We start from the raw sequence: 19,277 nt of genomic DNA on the forward strand, positions 1-19,277 counted from the left end.
GCATTAAAAACAGTCTTACCCACTCCACAGTGCACCCGAGGCAAATCCATTGTAACGGCAGACTATCGATGTACATATGTGTTGATAGAATGTTTGAAATAAAACCAACCTCGCATTTTTAAGGATGTATGTCTCAGCAGCAGCAGCAGCAGCGTGTCATACTTCCTAGTAGGCTATGGCAGTGGCAGGAGTGATATCACCTAGCACTTACAAGTTACCGGTTCTATAATAGTTTGTTTACCTGCTGTCATTGCTACAGACGCAGAGTAGCCTGCAGTGCTAGTTTCTTCAATCTCACAGAAATGGACACTTTTGGAGAATATACTGAAACTTTTGAAGACTCTGATGAGGAGTTTTTTTCCACCCAAACCCAACCGTACCTGTACGAGCCTGAATATACAGAGAAATAATTGCGCGAGAGGGATGCTCAAAGGGCAGAACGCGAACGAGCGTCTGTGGAGACAGAGATAGCCCCCGCTGGAGCTGAGAACCGGGACCGAACAAACGGAGACTGGTGGTGCCAGGAGGGAATCCCCCGCAACGCGTCCGAGGGTTTACGGGTCTACGGACGGAGCAGAGGTCCGGGTTCGCGGTGCGTAATTGTGGGTTCGCGTGGCCGTGGGCTGCCCGGTGTTTGCGTGAGGTCCAAGCGCTTTTCACCCAGGTCTGAGGGCACGAGGTCCGACTATTCGGCGGTGTTCATGTGTCTATTTACCGGAGGGAATCCCCGCAACGAGTCCGAGGGTTTACGGTTCTCCGGACGGAGCAGAGGTCTGGGTTCGCGGTGCGTAATTGTGGGTTCGCGTGGCCGTGGGCTGCCCGGTGTTTGCGTGAGGTCCAAGCGCTTTTCACCCAGGTCTGAGGGCATGAGTCCCGACAATTTGTCCCGGTTCGATTGGCTATTTACATCCAGTATTTCGGGCGGCGCGTCTTAGAGTTTTGAGTCTGACGGAGAGTCCGCATGTGTGGATTCGCGGAGCCGCCCGCTGCCCGGTGTTGGTCTGCGGTCCAAGGGCTTTTCACCCAGCTCTGAGGGCACGAGGCCCGACTATTCGGCGGTGTTCATGTGTCTATTTACCGGAGGGAATCCCCCCAACGCGTCCGAGGGTTTACGGTTCTCTGGACGGAGCAGTGGTCTGGGTTCGCGGTGCGTAATTGTGGCTTCGCGTAGCCGTGGGCTGCCCGGTGTTTGAGTGAGCTCCGAGGGCTTTTCAGACAGCCTTGGGGGTATAAGTGCCGACAGTTTGGCCCGGTTCGATTGCCTATTTACGGGCAGTATTTTGGGCGGCGCGAGTTTTGAGTCTGACGGAGCAAAGTAAAGTTCCGCTGCTGCTGAGAAACTAGTTCCTCAAAATATGGATGATTCATGCCATGCGAGATTAGTTCATCTCGAATATTATTCTATCAACACAGATATGTACATCGACAGTCTAGTTTTTTAATGGATTTGCCTCGGGTGCACTGTGGAGTGGGCAAGACTGTTTTTAATGCCTGTCTAGCTAAGAACCGTTGACTTGCGTTAGCCATAGCATAAGCGAACTCGGCAACTAGAAGAACTGAATGAAATTTTTTGAAAACGTATCCAGAAGTCTCAAACACACCGGCTCACTTGGAAAATAGGTCTTATGTCCAAAATTCCGAACTATCCCTTTAAGTACTTTTTCAATTCTTTTGACTGTTTTGAGGTCAGGCCGGAGTTGTGTAATGGATCCAGGATGTGGCTGCTCTCAGAAAAAGGTGAGAGAAGCGAAGCGTTTGCCAGACTTCTGCCAGTGTAAGTCTCACTCTCTGAAACAATCCCATCCTGTCCACAGCTGTTGTTTTCTCTCCTCTCTGTCCCAGTCCCCCGATTAACCACAGTGACCAGTGAATAACCCCCCCATCCGCCCCGCCACCACCCCATTCACTCTTCCCTCACGCTGAATAGTTAATCCCTCTCTCTGTTTGTCTGTAGATATCTGGCACACACAGCAGTGCAGCCTTATCCCAAGCTTCTGTGGTGTCCATTTAATCATTGACAATGTCTTTGTATATCTTGCATCCTGTGCGATAAAATCACCATGCTAACAAAGCCATGAGCCCTCCTGACAAAATGAAAATGAATGGCACTGTACATGGAGCTCTGGAGGTACCGTTTTCAATGCTAATTGTTGACTCTGTGTGACCGCTGTTGTTCAGATTGTACTCTGAACACGTCATGCGTGAAGTGTTTGTTACTGTACAGCTTATGTTTTAATTAATCTTAAGGGGGTCAACATCTGCTCCATATATGTGGTAATGACGTGTTCTGAATTCGGGCTGCAGATACAAATATCAGTTATTTTTTTTACCATAAAATGTCTAATATGATAAATTATTGATAACATTTACTGTGATATAAATCAGAAAAATGCAACAATATATGCAAATATGCAATAGTCATATTTGACAAACTGACATTTTTTTCCCACATTTTGATAAATAATAAATATGAATTTCCGATCAATAAGTTAAACTCTGCACACATCACTCTTTTCATGGTCTTGGTCTGGTGAGGTTATTATTGCTCCATCACTTTCTGCCACTGAATGAAAACACCGTCACATGTTTGACTATGTCACAATCACAACAAAGCCATTCATAGTCTCATTAACCTGTAAAAGACAGTTTGCACTACAGATTGATGCAGCCATGCATCCAATATATATTTGATCAGATGCTCACATTTTTGGTGAGAATAAATGATGGATGGATCACTTTAGACTTGACAATTGGCAAGAATATTCCAAAAACTCCATAATTTAGTAGTAATAAAAATAATTCATGTTTGTTTATAAAACATGAAACATAAAATGCAGCTCACAGAGCTTCGCAAGGAAAACAAATCTAGTAATTTAAAAACGGGACATAAGTGGCTAAAATAATACAACTAATAATAGTAAAACTAGTTGAACCAGTTTTAAACTGTCCACTGTCTAAATCTGCCCTCCCCGACGTTTTTTCTAATTCTTAACTACACAAAGTGCGGAATTGGCCAGCTGACTGCCCCCGACGTTGCCATAGTGCATCACAAGATATCCCAGAATCTGAATGAAAAGATTAGGTCTATTCACTTACTATGCTTTCCCTAAAATTTGATTTCTAATATGGCAATGTATCGCCTCATTTACACTATTGCAATATATTAAATCGTATCAAAATGTAACATAGCGTATTGCCAGATTCTTGCCAATACAAATCTTAAAAATCATAATTTTAGCTCACAGAAGTATTGACATAACTTAGTCACTGTGACATTTTAGACACCAAGACAACCATGTCCATGTCAGAAAGCCCTTTCTGTATAAATAGATCCTCTGTTCAAAGTGAAACCAGTCGTCCACCGGCCCCGGACCACCCTTAAGAGGAAGAGTCACATATCCGCCACGTATGACACAGCTGCTAAAACCTTGAGCAAACAGTCAGTAGATGCTGTGAGGATATCGGAGTAATCCCACTTGTTACTGAAACTGGAATCGATGACACCTCCTGTGTGAAGAAGGAGCTGGTGTCAAGGTGTGAAACAAGATCATGGCGCTCAAACAATATGGCAGAAGCTGAGTCCGTCACAACAGGCGGGGGCGCCTGTTGTTATGGACTCAGCTTCTGACAGGTGATCCATGTGGAAACTCCGCTGGTCAAATATGTAGGACGTCCACAAGAGAGCTCTGATTGTCATCACACACCACAACACAAATGGAGAGAGACCACTGTGAGATTGTCACCACAAGGTTAACAAAATTTTAAGTTTGCAGACGTGGGAGGCCGCACTTCAAGCTAACACAGCTTCACTGCTAACTGAGCATGCTAACACGTTCCCAATGAGAAAGCAACATGCTGCTGCTCAGCAGACATTCAAAACATTCCCTCACTTACTCTGTAGGGGGCCATGTAGAGGACCATGTAGAGGACCATGTAGAGGACTATGTAGAGGACTATGTCGGGGGCCATGTAGAGGACCATGTAAAGGACCATGTAGAGGACTTTGTCGGGGGCCATGTAGAGGACCATGTAGAGGACCATGTAGAGGACTATGTAGAGGACTATGTCGGGGGCCATGTAGAGGACCATGTAGGGGGCCATGTAGAGGACTATGTAGAGGCCTATGTAGGGGGCCATGTAGAGGACTATGTAGGGGGCCATGTAGAGGACTATGTAGGGGGGCATGTAGAGGACCATGTAGAGGACTATGTAGGGGGCCATGTAGAGGACCATGTAGAGGACCATGTAGAGGACTATGTAGAGGACTATGTCGGGGGCCATGTAGAGGACCATGTAGGGGGCCATGTAGAGGACTATGTAGAGGCCTATGTAGGGGGCCATGTAGAGGACTATGTAGGGGGCCATATAGAGGACTATGTAGGGGGGCATGTAGAGGACTATGTAGGGGGCCATGTAGAGGACCATGTAGAGGACTATGTAGGGGGCCATGTAGAGGACCATGTTGAGGACTATGTAGCGGGCCATGTAGAGGACTATGTAGAGGGCCATATAGAGGACTGTGTAGAGGACCATGTAGGGGACCATGTGGAGGACTATGTAGGGGGCCATGTAGAGGACTATGTAGGGGGCCATGTAGAGGACCATGTAGAGGACTATGTAGGGGGCCATGTAGAGGACCATGTTGAGGACTATGTAGCGGGCCATGTAGAGGACTATGTAGAGGACTATGTAGAGGGCCATATAGAGGACTGTGTAGAGGACCATGTAGGGGACCATGTTGGGGGCCATGTAGAGGACCATGTAGAGGACCATGTTGAGGACCATGTAGAGGACTATGTAGAGGACTATGTCGGGGGCCATGTAGAGGACCATGTAGGGGGCCATGTAGAGGACTATGTAGAGGCCTATGTAGGGGGCCATGTAGAGGACTATGTAGGGGGCCATGTAGAGGACTATGTAGGGGGCCATGTAGAGGACTATGTAGGGGGGCATGTAGAGGACCATGTAGAGGACTATGTAGGGGGCCATGTAGAGGACCATGTAGAGGACTATGTAGGGGGCCATGTAGAGGACCATGTTGAGGACTATGTAGCGGGCCATGTAGAGGACTATGTAGAGGCCTATGTAGAGGGCCATATAGAGGACTGTGTAGAGGACCATGTAGGGGACCATGTGGAGGACTATGTAGGGGGCCATGTAGAGGACTATGTAGGGGGCCATGTAGAGGACCATGTAGAGGACCATGTAGGGGGCCATGTAGAGGACTATGTAGGGGGCCATGTAGAGGACTATGTAGAGGCCTATGTAGGGGGCCATGTAGAGGACTATGTAGGGGGCCATGTAGAGGACTATGTAGGGGGCCATGTAGAGGACCATGTAGAGGACTATGTAGGGGGCCATGTAGAGGACTATGTAGAGGCCTATGTAGAGGGCCATATAGAGGACTATATAGAGGGCCATGTAGAGGACCATGTAGGGGGGCATATAGAGGACTATTTAGAGGACCATATAGAGGACTATGAGGGCTGTGTAGAGGTATATGAACCCGTTTGACTTATTTCTTGCAATGTTGCTGACGATCTCCGCTGACAGCAGAAAAACACAAACCAAAGACCACGGGTGACCCAGTGCCGTCCGTGCAGCTACTGTGTTTGAAGTCTTCAGTCAAAATACGATCAGCGCCGGCGTGCCAGCAGCTGCCGCTGGCAGTGCACTAATGACGAGCTGTGTCCATGCAAACATCGAGTTCAGTAGATCTGCAGCCATCAAACATTACACAATACGATTTAGCTGCCCAGCAGCTGCCCCGCTGGATTCTCTGACAACACCCGCCCACAACCATAGACGTGGTTCATGTAGTCATTTCACAAAGCTTTGTAAATGCAGTTGTACTGTTCTTTCGTCCTAATGGATACACCCTGATAATTGGACTTTTTGTTCCACTTAGTCCCTCAGTCTGACATTGTGTTCACGTTTATTTGTGTTTCATTTGAGGGGGGTTATATCGGCCTGACCACCGAACACTGACTGTATCCATCCACTCTGAGCCTTTTTTAGTCAACAGCAAGGCTGCAACAGCTGCTTGATGTTGATTATATTAGTATCCTTCAAGAAGGGTCGGGCCGACGTCGCAGCAGTTCCTCGCAGGACAGTCTGCTTCCCGTTAATAGTCACTCTGCAAATCACCTCTTTATTGCTTTTAACCTGTGTCACACGTTTTTTTTACTAATTTAATTTGTTTTAATTTAATTCTTATAGTTTTAATTTACTTGTATAATTTATGTGCCAGTTTTAATTTGTATACTTATATCTAAGGTTTCATCTTAATCCCGGGCAGACTGATCTGTTGAAGTGTAAAAATGTATACTGTTCGATATGAAACTGTGTGGGCCAACCTGGACTAGAGCTGTCAGTTTTCCCCTTTAATACTATTACTGGCAATGTGGTTGTTTTACTTCCTGTCCACTATAGGCCGTTCCAAAAACATCACCAATAAATATATTGAATTACCAACAGCTGACAGCTTTCTAGATAAGTAATAATTAAAGTGATGGTTCGGAGTGAAATGCACCCTAGGTAATTTCCACCATGACATCCAGCCAAATACCCCATAGAGCATAGAGACAAACCGTTATTCAATATCAAACTTTGGAGAAACTTTTCTACTGTAATGTAAAATCTTTAGGCTCAAATTAAGATGATTTGATTTGGTTGTGTAATGTATGTACTTAAAGTATGACAAAATGTACAGTCTTCAATATTATGCTATGTTTGTTCATGGTTCAAGACATTAAAAGCTGCTTTCAGCATGTTTAACTCACATTCAAAGACTTATTGCCTCTGTAACTACAACTGTGCTACATTTTAATGTTTTTGTAAGGCTAAATTTATCAGTAGCATTTAGTCACATGTAAGTCTTTGGTAAATGGTAAAAAAAACAATTGAATTGCCCTGCTGTGATGTTTACAAGTAGGCTGTTAGGACATGCAGTACCAAAAACGGCCCCAGAAACCCCACCAATATCAGGATTTTAAAAAATCACTGCGACAAAATGAGGCAAAACACCCTCCTGATTTTTTAATATGATTTTAACAAGAATATGATCTTTCAAAAAAAGTAAGTTTGGACCTGATATGTGTTGTCAGTTTTTTGGAATATGACTCTGAAGTTGGGCAAAGATGTGTTTACTTCCATATTTGAGCCTTAATATCTGTGAAACTAATAATCTGAGAGAAACCATATTTTGTAGAATGTTTAAGCTAACACCAGAGATAGAGGCAGAAGTGATAGAAGTCTTTTATCTGTAAAAATGGGAGCTCAGCCACTCTTCAAATGTACTACTTTATTTCAACAAGCCACATTTTAAGTACCTACCATACTAGGTTATCATTGAGCTACATCCCTGATATTCCATGTATGGAGGCTATTAGTAACAGATATACTCTGTAAAAATTTTGAAGGCCACAGGTGAGATAGTTTTCCAGATATTGCTGTTTAAAAATGGCTTTTCAGAGCATGATGCCAAAAACCGTCTAAACTACCCTTCATTCAATGATGTTTCGTGAGAAAACTATTGACAGTAGAGACCTAATATTTTGTCCTATTAACAAGTGTGTCTTTGTACTTGAATTTTTTCAGGACATTCTGAGATGGTCAGGTGGGAAGATTTTCAGAAATTTGATGAAATGACACGGAATGACCCACTTACAAACTTTCAAATGCCTCGTTTTGTGAGTACAGACCCTATGTGTACTACTGCAGAAGTTTGGTAACATTCCATGCATTATTAGTGGGGTAATTTACGAGATATACGCTATGTACTATAGCGCTAGTACTAAGCCATTCGGCTGATAGCCCTATCTTGACCAATGCTGACCATCGCTAAAAATGCTTCCGAAGGGGTATTTGGCTGGATGTCATGGTGGAAATTACCTAGGGTGCATTTTACTCCGAACCATCACTTTAAGAAAGTAAAACGGCAAGTTCTGTCCCTGTTGCATAGCTACGCGCTCCTCATCTCACCGTCAGCTCTACTTTCACTTTCTTCTCAAATTGTATTGTTCATCAGACTTCATGTGTCAAATGCATCCGTTGCGGGAAGGCCAAGGCAAGGAGGGTGAGATTTGCTCATGTTAGACTACACGTTCTAAAAATAAAAAAATAAATGAATATCAGCAATATTCGAATAGTCCTGATTTTTTTACTATTTGAATCATATTCGATTTCTGAAGTTCATTCCAACAGCCCTAACCTGGACTAGAGGTCATTTTTAGGTGATGTTATTACATAATGTAACGTTATGTAATGTTCAGATCAGGCAGCCAGTGACGTGTGTTGTTGTTGTTTTAAATGAGCTGATAAATGATATAACATGATATCTGATCGATGCATAGATACATGGTCCAGCATTTAGGCCTTTCTGATACATTTTTTATTTATTTATCTAAATCAGGACCATATAAGATGTTGTAGTCCCTTCAGCTGCTAATCCACTGTGGGCCAGTTATCGGGCTTTTAAACCAGACAAACCAAAAATTGATCGTAGACTCAGGTTGCCCAGTGTGACCCTTAAGTGAATTCCGGATATGACTTTGTACTTTTTGCATCAATGTTGGTACCTGGGCCTGATACCAGATCTGCTCTCCTCCCCTACAGCAGACCTGCGAAGGAAACTCTGCTCTCTGATTTGATTTGTGCGAAGTGTCATGCTCTATAAAAAGACCATGTGAGTCCGGATCGAATTAACAAAACGATTCGGCCCTGTAATGATGATGGTGATGGAAACGCTTCCTAATTGGCTGTTACAGCGTGTGTGTGTGTGTGTGTGTGTGTGTGTGTGTGTGCGTGTGGTTATCAGCAGGATGAGGCAGCAGAGATCTCTGTTGGTACCATAATGTGTATTAACCCATGATGGGTGCTTCTCACTCTATTTTGGGTCCGCGTTAAAAACGCTGCTACATCACACCGTGGCTCACATCGCTCAAATTCTTTGGCTTTTTTTGCCAACCTGACATTCTTGTGGGCGTTTGATGGGCGGATAATAGGAGGATCAGAACTGGAATTTGTTGAACAAACTGCGGTGCTTTGACTCGGAAACCTTTTATTGTGAGTCCAGAGCCCCTAATGCTGCATTCTTCTCCCAGGTGAACCAAACGGAGAATGTTTTTTAACACTTTCGTTGCTCGTTTGAAGCAGTCGAGTGATGAGTACGAGTCTCGTTGGACGTTGCTAGCTGTGTATTATGTAACTGCTTTTATTTTGTTACTTCAGAGAGTTGCATAAGTTGTATGTTGTGTTTCAAATTCTCCTGAGCCAAGTAAAACAAAAATATCTTCATATGAGATGATGGGGATTGATTCCAGAGAGTTTTCTCAGGATAGCAGTGATGTCATGAGAAGCGATACTTCTGAAAACGTTGCCCTACTTGTTTTTCTACTGTACCATAGATACCGAAGATCAGGGCACGACACCCTGTTGTCACCAGGACGATAGAAAATGTCCCTGATGAGGCTTAAAATCACGAGACTGGAGCTGGTTAGCATTAGCTGTTAGCTGCTAACATTAATGGAGGTTGCATTGAGTTACATTATGATGCGTTCGAGCTCTATTCTGTGAAAAAATGTATTGGATGAAGGTAAATATTATCATTATGGGCCCTAGTTTCGTAGACCAGGCGCAGTCAGCTCTCAGCGCACCTGCGCCACGCCGACGGGGTGTGTCCGCCTGGACTTTGCAAGTTTCGTGCACGGCGCAGGCTCACGCAGGCACACCTCCCGTCTCGCGCACCCGCGCAAGTGGGAAAGAGGGAGGAGAAGAAGGCGTGAGTGGGAGACGAGGAGGAGACGAGGCGTGGACTGGGATTAATACAGCCGATTCAGATCTTCACCAATCAAATGAGCTCCTCTCCTCACCTTTAATGCGTTAGGGGAGGTTCAGTGCAAGTTCCGTCACTTAACAACCCGATGACAGAAGCAGCGCCGCCGCTCCCACCACGCGCATCACGTGCTGTGCGTGCGTATCATAATAATAACAATGCCGATATTATAAAAAACAGGACTGAGAGGCTGAGTTTCCGTTACGCGTGCCATCCGCCTTTGATCTGACGTCAGATGTGACGGGGCAATCTATATAGATATAAATTCACGTGTTGATTCAATGAGTTGCATTAAATAGTGTTTGTTGTGATTATTTATTGCATTTAAATGTGCCTGGAACTGTGGAAACCTGCCTGTGAGGTCTCGGTGACGTGTACGCACTGCGCGCCGTCAGCCAAACTTCCACTCCGCCAGCTGTGATTCGCCTTGAATGAATGGACTTTATTTGCGCTTTTCGCCTTGCGCCGAGAGTAGACCAGGTTGGAGCTGGCGAGCTTTCGGCGAAGTCTCGGCGAGGCTTTTTGCCACGAAACTTCCGCTACGCCAAGCTGAATCTGTGACGCCTCCCCCTGCTGCGCCGCCACACCCATCTTGGCGCAGGCGATCCACCAAACTGCTAAACTGACCGTGCGCAAGGCTGCGCTGGTCGAAACTTGCATTACGCCGGCTCCGCCACCCTGCGCCGCCCTGCGCTGCGCCACGAAACTAGGGCCCTAAAATTAGTGTTTAGTGAAGTAGCCTACATGATATGTATGCAGGGCTGTAAACTAGCGGTCGCCACTCGCCAAATGCGACTAAAATATTAGTCGACTGGCGACTTAATTTTGGAGGGATACATGCCACTGGGGTGGGTAAATGTTTGGCCTGATGGTCGTGCTCTTGCAATAAATTATGCATGATATAACAAAACATTGTAGTAGCTGTAAACTGATAAATTATGACGGTAGCAAACGTCAAGCTAAACCGGTGATTTGTTGTGTGTCACACTGAAGTAGCTCCCCCGTCACCTCTGTAGAAAATAGTTCCCCCGAAGCAACGTAGCGTGCGCGTCACCGCTCTTTAAAAGTTTGGCGCAGTGAGTGTGATGGTACAGACACACCAACTCCGGCAGCGACGGATATGGACGCAACGGACCACCGAACGAACCGGCGAGTGGGCGGCTCTGTGTTCAAGTTGGATCAATTGGATAGACGTCCTGCGAAGTGGGCGGGACTTTGAGTTTCGCTCTGCCGTTTCCAACATGGCTGCCGGGCCACAAACGATCTCATTTTACAGTTAAACTACACGCTATAGCATGTTTCTGAAAACATTTGAGGCGGGAAATGTGTAGTGCAGTAACAGAATCTGGATTAATATTTGATCAACACTGCCTAGTTTGATAGTTTGAACGAAGTTTCTGGAGCCGGCGGCATTGCGTTGGACGGACGTCATTTGAATAAAGTTCAATCCAGTGTTTCCCCCACGTTCACACGCCGCTGCTGAATTTTCTCCGCCGCTGCAATAAAAATCCTTTAAAAAAAAAACAAAAAAAAACAAAACAATTTTTTTTTTTTTTTTTTACGTAGCTCCTTTTAGAAAATGTACAGCGCGTAACGTCAATTGCGCAGCACGCGGCACATCGTCACGTAACCAACATCAAAGAAGAAAAATACACAGCGAGTGTGGCAGTTGTTGGCAGTAGGCTACCCTACACGGTTGCAAAGTTACATTGATTCTAGCAGTAGCGAGTGAAGCGGAAGATCGAAGAAAGAAGGAAAGAGTGAGACAGACAGAGAGAGAGAGAGACAGACAGAGAGAGAGAGAGAGAAAGTAAGTTGCTAAAATGTGTCGCTACATGACCACCAGTGTTAAAAACCCTCTGAGCCCAATCATTTTATTGTATCTATAAACCGCAACCTCCGTGCCGTTTTTCCTCTAGTATTGTGTGTGTGTGTGTAGGCCTATGTGTGTGTGTGCGTGTTGTCGTTCTTTTTGGGATCACTCATAGCCTTTACAGGAGCTTATATCCAGTCAGGAATTTATAGACACTTACGGACTATCCTTCGCGAGGAGCTGGCAGGGGTAGAATTGGTGAATGTTCTTAACTGTCTTCTGTTATAAACTTCGGGTTCATGAACTGAGTTGTTGGTGCTTCGTTTTATGTGTAGACACCCAGAGCAAGCTGCTGACGAGGTTTGGCGCTGTTTTGAGCAATGTTAGTGGTTTAAAAATGCGATTTTGAAAGCGTGTGGCTGTTGGCCCCATGCTAACCCACTGTTTGCGATTTTGGACTCTAGCTTCCGCCCGTGCTAGCTCTGAACTGCGTGATGAGCGAAAATTACTTCCTCCACGGCTTAGTTGATATATTTTCATCCAGAAAATAGCTTTATTTTCAATTTCCGCCAAACTTACACTTTAAGGGATGCACTGTGCACAATGTATGTAACATAGTTAAATAATATATATTATGTAAAAAACAGTTATGCTTTGGGCATAGCAACCATGTTTAGTGTTTAAGCATTAGGCAAAAATCTGTAAATAAATTGTGCAAATTATATTTGCGTTGTGGCATTTTTTGTTAAATATTACTATACAAAAATATAAAAATCTGTAAATGAAGACACAAAAGGCAAAGTTACAACACCAATAATCCCATCTACAGTAATACACAGGACTGTTTGAATAGGATTTAAGTGCATATTCTCCTCTCAAAGTGCACCAGATTCATGCATTCCAATGTAAAGGGTACAAAAAAATTCCGGCCGGGGGGGCATGCCGCTGGACCCCCCTAGAGGGTTCGGGGACCACACCACCGCTGCTGAAAAAAATCCTGCGGGAAACACTGCAATCTATCGAACTTTATGCAAATTCACATACGGCGACTGGGCCGTCAACTCGACGTGCCGTATCCATCATGCGGAGCTCCTGCTCTACATAGACAATGAATGGGATCCGTTGATTTGACGTCCGTTGCCGGAGTTGGTGTGTCTGTACCTTGATTCACACCGGCCGCGGAGCGTCGCGAATAGGCGCGGCCGTCCCGCGACGTGAAGCGATCGTTTCGGCGTCTGCTCTATTTTTTGCACGTGCCGCGAGCGAACGCGTCAATTCTGGCAGTAAATCGCACAAAGAAACACGAAACAATCTGGTCAATTTTCAAAATAAAAGCAATTTTCAAAATAAAATACCGCGATTGACAAATGCGATCATATTTGTGTATCTCAACTCGCACTGGGAAACAGGAAGAGAAAATACATTTAATAAATGTGAAGAGTAGATAAACAAATATGCGTATTTCAACGGTATATCTGCACTACCTCTCTCTCTCTCTGTCTCAGTTCTGATGAGTAATTAATGAGTGTTTCCTTTGTCACAGTTTTGCACTGTTAAAGTTTTCAATTTGCAATGTTTGAGATGAAATGAATGAAATTCAATTAATAATATTAAAATGTATTTCTAAATAATACTTTTGCCTCTTTTTTAAGCATGTACTGCTCTATAATACTGTTATCTCAATGAAAAGTAGTGAAACAGATGTATATGCAACAAAAAGAGGCAATTTATTATTTGGCCGGTAAAAAATGTACTTGGCCGGTAGATTCTTTCATCTACCGGTCCCCTTGGCAGGTGAGCCAAAAAGTAAGTTTACAGCCCTGTATGTATGGTTTTGTTCTGATATGGCTGCTTCTCGTCCGTTGTGCTTTTTCACTAACAATTGGAGTATTTTTTCCTTGCGATACATATATTGCTATATGAAAATACAGACATTGTAAATACATTTACAGAAATGGTAAAAGGATTGTTTGTTGAAGTACACTGATTAGTCGGCCAATCAGTGTTCGTAGACTAAGAATTTTTACCGTGGTGTCGGATTGGGTATCCAGAATCGGGGCTCTTATATAATAGCACCAGATACCGTGACGTTGACCTCAGTCAACTCACGTGATGCTCAAACGGGTTGAATCCATCATTGCTGCTGCTGATGTGCAGAACATAGAACATTGTTCCTGGTTGACCAGCACAAGAGAGTCGGCAGGCCTTTCCTGCAGACTAGTGATATTTGGCGTCTTGCCTCTTTCCTTAGGAAAACAATGGATAACACTGTGAAGCGATTCTGTGGCGAGCGCATGTTGCGAGCCAAAAGTACTTTAACTCTGGAAAGTTGAGGTTAGATAACGTGCACTCACAATTTAGTTTTATTGATAAAGACAGACGTTTGTCAGCTTTGATTTGGTTATCTGCAGATGAAAAGATCAGGCTACATTTCGATGAGTTTTTCTGTTTTTTCTTTTTTGTAAATGTCCAGATCACTTCAGGTCATTGTTTCAGTGTTGAAATAAAAAAAATAATAATAATTCAGCCTGATTTTAACCTTGATGATGTGTCTTGATCTACATATCTTCAAACTGGGCCATGCGTCCTTCACATACATGTAGAACCATTCAGGTTAGCACACATACATCACGTCGTCTCATGGGGATCACAACAAATCACCGGCTATCCCAGCGTGCTTCTTAAATTCTCCTCGTCTGTCAAGAGGCTAATCTCTGGCACACAAAGCTCGGAGCTAAATATGAGGACAACGCCAATCAGTCACACAGTAAGCCGTAAAAATATAAACCCCTCCAGGCTCAAGTTGCTGCAATCAACGTGAACCCCCCGCCTTCCTCTGTGTCCTGTTAACCTCGGCTGCCGTCGTCACTGGGAAGGTCAAGGTTAGACTACACGTGCCTCGTCTAATCCTGTAACAGTATGCAAAGCGGACGCAACCTGCAGGGCCTCCAGCCAAAATTATCTCTGAGCTATGCTCGGCATGCCTTCAGGTTTTATTGAGAAGTATTTTAGTTCATTAGCTGATCCATGATAGAAACCTCCGGTTCTGAAAAGTGAAGCCAAAGTGAATCGCCTTAAAGCTGCATTGTCTCTGCTGGCCATCAGGGGGCGACTCCTCTCTGATTGTATAGAATTTAATGAGAAAATTACCCTACCTTTCTGTTGATTTATTATCTCAGTAAACATTACTTTATGGTCTCAATCTCTAGTTTCAACATTTTTAACTTCTACATGCATACATATGTATCATGGAGGTACGCATATGATGTCACAACTAACATCTCTGGTTCCAATAAAACCACAGGATTTGATGATGGTAGCAAGTAAGTGATCTCTGTAAGCTGCTAATAAACTGTATGTATGGAAATCCTTTGGTAACCTTGGTAACACATGAGTTTGAGGGTTTTTCTTTGATGTGTCAGAAAGTATCATCTCCACGTAATATTGAGGAACTGTTAAATAACTCATGAAATGGCACTCAAAGAGAGAAAAGTAATTTGTTGCTTCTATCCGGTCATCATTGCTCACGGTGTATTTTATTACATTTTTTTCAAAATTAGCTGACCTACAGGTGTGAAAGCGACTCAATCAATCAAATCTGATCATTTGTGCTCAAGTCGAAAAATCTCACTGTTTTTCATTTTTCAGGAGCACATTCACATGAGGGATGGGACGATAAAGAATCTATAGCTGAAAACACTCATGATAAGGTCGAGGTTGTGAATGTCATTACTGGTATAATTTTAAATAACATTAACGAGTGACTTGAGAAAGCTGCCTGGCTCGCTAGTATGGTAGCGAAAAAACATACAGGATAGAAAAATTCATTTTTAAAATGTATTTATGCAGGACGACCTTAAGAACCCTGTCAGAGCGCTTTGAGTGTCTTGAAAAGCGCCATATAAATCCAATCCATTATTATTATTATTATTTATGATCATCTTATTTGATTGTTTTTCACTAAAATAATCTTAAAAAAAAGGATTCTTCATCTGATTTATGATTCAATAAAAATATATTTTTTGACAAAATGCAAAAATATTCCAGTGCAGTTTTAAGAGTTTTATGCATATTTTGATGATTTTTGGGATAATATCATATTTTTGCAGGATAATCATGACATGGAATTTTCATATCGTACTATGCCTATTTCATACAGACTCTTTATTTATTGCATTGTCAGAAAACATATGGCGATATGAAAGGACTTTAATCTTGATGGCAGATTTCGGCCACGCCGCTCAGCTCAGCTCTGACTATAAAGGGTCGGGTGGCGTCCGGGTGCACGTGCAGCACCGTAGCCGCCGCTGAGCAAATACAGGAAATGGAGACACCTCTGTTGGGGAAATGATTCATCTGGTCAGAAGCACTGGAGATCTAATTCTGCCTTCAAAGAGGACAACAGACGAGGAAGAAGAAGACGGAGGCTGGTGAATAATTCAGGATGTGACGCATTGTTTACTTTCCTTCTGTTCAACCTGTTTAGAAGTAGAAACCTCTTTCTCCCCACGCATGCTGCAATCTGCTGTTGAAGTCTGGCAATCGGCTCGGCTTTTGTTTTGTTATCAGAGGAGCCTCGTTACCGTTTCTTGGCGGTCAAATGTTAATCGGAAATGTTCGAAACAGGATTTTAGACAAACCGTGACGTAATTGTAACAAAGCACCAATCTGTCGAACACACCACTCTGGAGATCTTCCAAATAATGCCACCGTCACAGCAATCAGGCTTCTAAGGCGTGAATGCCAACAAAAAATTTTGTAATGAGGAGGAAATTTCAATGAATGCAAAAGAGGGGTTTATTCTCCGTTGGTGACAGTGTTTGGCGTCGCATCAAAGACGGGTCAACGGCAGCTGGCAGGGCTTCAAAGTGCAGCGAGGCGTTTGAGGTCCACTGGATGGTCGGCCCTCTTGGAAAATTCCACTGTCTCTCTGCAGGCCTGTGTTGCTGAGGTACACAGAAACCTCCTGAATTATTATTTTTGTTATTTATGGTTTTTGGAAGTTTTAGTCTTTTTTTAAATAGTTTTAAACGATTGTAAAGAGTCCACCAAGGCAGTTAAATCCACTGAATATTGTTAGAAATATTATATATAATGTTTTAATGTGTGTGTGTTTGATTGTTTGTGTTTGATTGTGTGTGTGTGTGTGTGTGTGTGTGTGTGTGTGTGTGTGTGTGTGTGTGTGTGTGTGTGTGTGTGTGTGTGTGTGTGTGTGTGTCTGTGTGTGTGTGTCTGTGTGTGTGTGTGTGTGTGTGTGTGTACGTATACACTACTGCTATCGCTATCATCATAATCAAACAAAATGGTCGATTTCATTTGCTGGTAAAGTGAGATAAAAAAGAATCATCTTTCATCTAAATTTCTAAACCTAAAATGGACAGACCCCTTTTTATGAAGTCACATTATTGACCCGACTATGATCCATAATAAATTGCATAGCTGCTCATATCTGTGCTTTTTTTGGCTTGTTGGGCGGGAAAATTTTGTCTGACGGGTACAATGACTAAGACTTGAAATTGAACCGTTTAAGATGTTTTACTTGCCCAATAGCCAAACTCTGGTAATGGATAATGGAAAATGCAAGCCAATCAAAAAATAAATAAAATCGACATGGATTTGGACAGTTGACACCTGCAAGGGAAGATGACCACTCGGGTCCCGGCTGTTAAAGTAACTATTCACGTTTCGCTGTCTCTGTCTCTCTCTCTCACTGTGTGTGCGTGTTTATAGCTGTGGGAGGGTGTTGTCAGCGGCGCCGCCAGGATTCAATTTCAATGTACGCACAGAAACGGCAAATACAACAACAAATGGAAAAATACTTTTTTAAGACAAAATCTAATGTTTTCAGTATCAGTGACATATCATGGTGATAGGCCCCGGTGCAAATATTTTTTTTGTGCCCTCCATCCCCGCCCTAAACACAAGCGCACGCTTGTGAGCACTCCACGCACGCACACACACGCACAGTACGGTATGATAACTCTCCCGGCCCGGGGAGAGGGACATGCATCGGCTCGGCCCACAGTGATCAGAGCCGAGCTGTATTGTGTAGTGGAGAGGGGCCAACACACGCTATATGCGCAATTGCGCACACACGTCCTCTCAAATGCGGCTGCGTCTCTCCAGGTCACTGTGTGAGAGAAAGAAAAGCTCTGACTTGCTTGGGCAGACGTTGTTTGCTGTCACCCGCTGATTTGCATAATTTAAATATCTAGCCCGCTGAATCTTCCAATCTGGCCCCGGTTCAGCACCATCAATTTTTTTTTTCACCTTCAAAAAAAGTCCGCACAGTGCATACAGGATTCCGGCTGGCGGCGCCACTGGGTGTTGTTATACATTCACATTGAAATTCTGGCATTGATTTGAGCCCCACCGCCGTATGAGTTAGCCCCACCGTAGTTGAACCAGAAAAAATACTCTGGCACCGCCACTGGCGTCAGCTGTTAGCTCACTGGCTGCTAACGGCTGACGTACAGATGACATGGTGTAAAATGATAAGCGGGAAGCAAGAATGCCGTCGTTATTGCATGCCAACAGTGGTACAAGTCGCCATTTGGCGAGACCAGGCAAGCTTGGCCATGAAATCTTGATGTATCAGTTACTGCTGAGGAGCCTCTGAGCAGGATGGGTTTTAATCTGGCTCAGCATGGGTCTGTGTGAAGCAGGAAGACTAAACACAAGGACAAAACACAGCGAGGATCACAGGTCTGGACGAGAGCTGAGGCTGTTTGAACGTCAGGTTCCCAGAAGCTTCAATAAAAGCCTGGGGGTTCCGGTTATAGTCTGTGGACTGTGTTTGTGTTGTGGGTCCAAGCGCTTTTACTCCGACATTGTTGTTTCCAGTCGTAGCTGTGAAAGTCTGAACGAGGCTCGATCAGCCGTCGGAGCACCGCGGACAAAACACAAACAAACAGTGATAGAAACAGCTTGGATGCTTGATATCTCGGGGGTTTACACAGGAATAATAGATGCTGGCCTAACATTTACCTTTGGATGTTTACTCCGCTGATATACAGTGTTATTGTTTTCATAAACAGGGAGCGAGCCGAGCTGCACAATAGAAGCACACACGTTCACCTACAGAGCTGCAGCGCTGTTAACACTGCACAATGTGCCACTATTCTTCCTTTCGGACAGGAAGTAACTTCAATGTGCCTTTCCTGGTCACAACTTTAAATTGATAATTCAATAAATAAATGCAATATTAAATGGTGAGACCGGAAAGCAACTCCTTACTTTCCCACCGGTGTCGCCCGTCGGGGACAAACTGGTGCCACCTTCTGTGTCCGGAAATAAAAACTCCTTTGTTGACAACAAAGTAAATGACTGAGGTGAATACCATCCATGCCGTCATGGTATCTTTTGAGATGCTCCACTTTTCTGTTCTTTTTTTTTTTCATCCTGTGATGAATGTTGAATGTTGGCTGTGTTTTTCGAAGCAACAAATGTGTTTATTTTTAATTAAGTCTCACAGAGGAAACATGATGACACGCAGATCCTGATTACAATAAGCAACTGAAACAACACTGAATTATTTTCGCTCTCTTGCCAGTAAAAAAATTATCGAGATGAATCAGACGCTGTAAATGCTTTATGTCCGATGAATGGAAAACGCACTCAGTCTTTTCT

This window comes from Eutrigla gurnardus (genome assembly GCF_963514095.1).
Source record: "Eutrigla gurnardus genome assembly, chromosome: 22".
Classification (NCBI taxonomy): domain Eukaryota; kingdom Metazoa; phylum Chordata; class Actinopteri; order Perciformes; family Triglidae; genus Eutrigla; species Eutrigla gurnardus.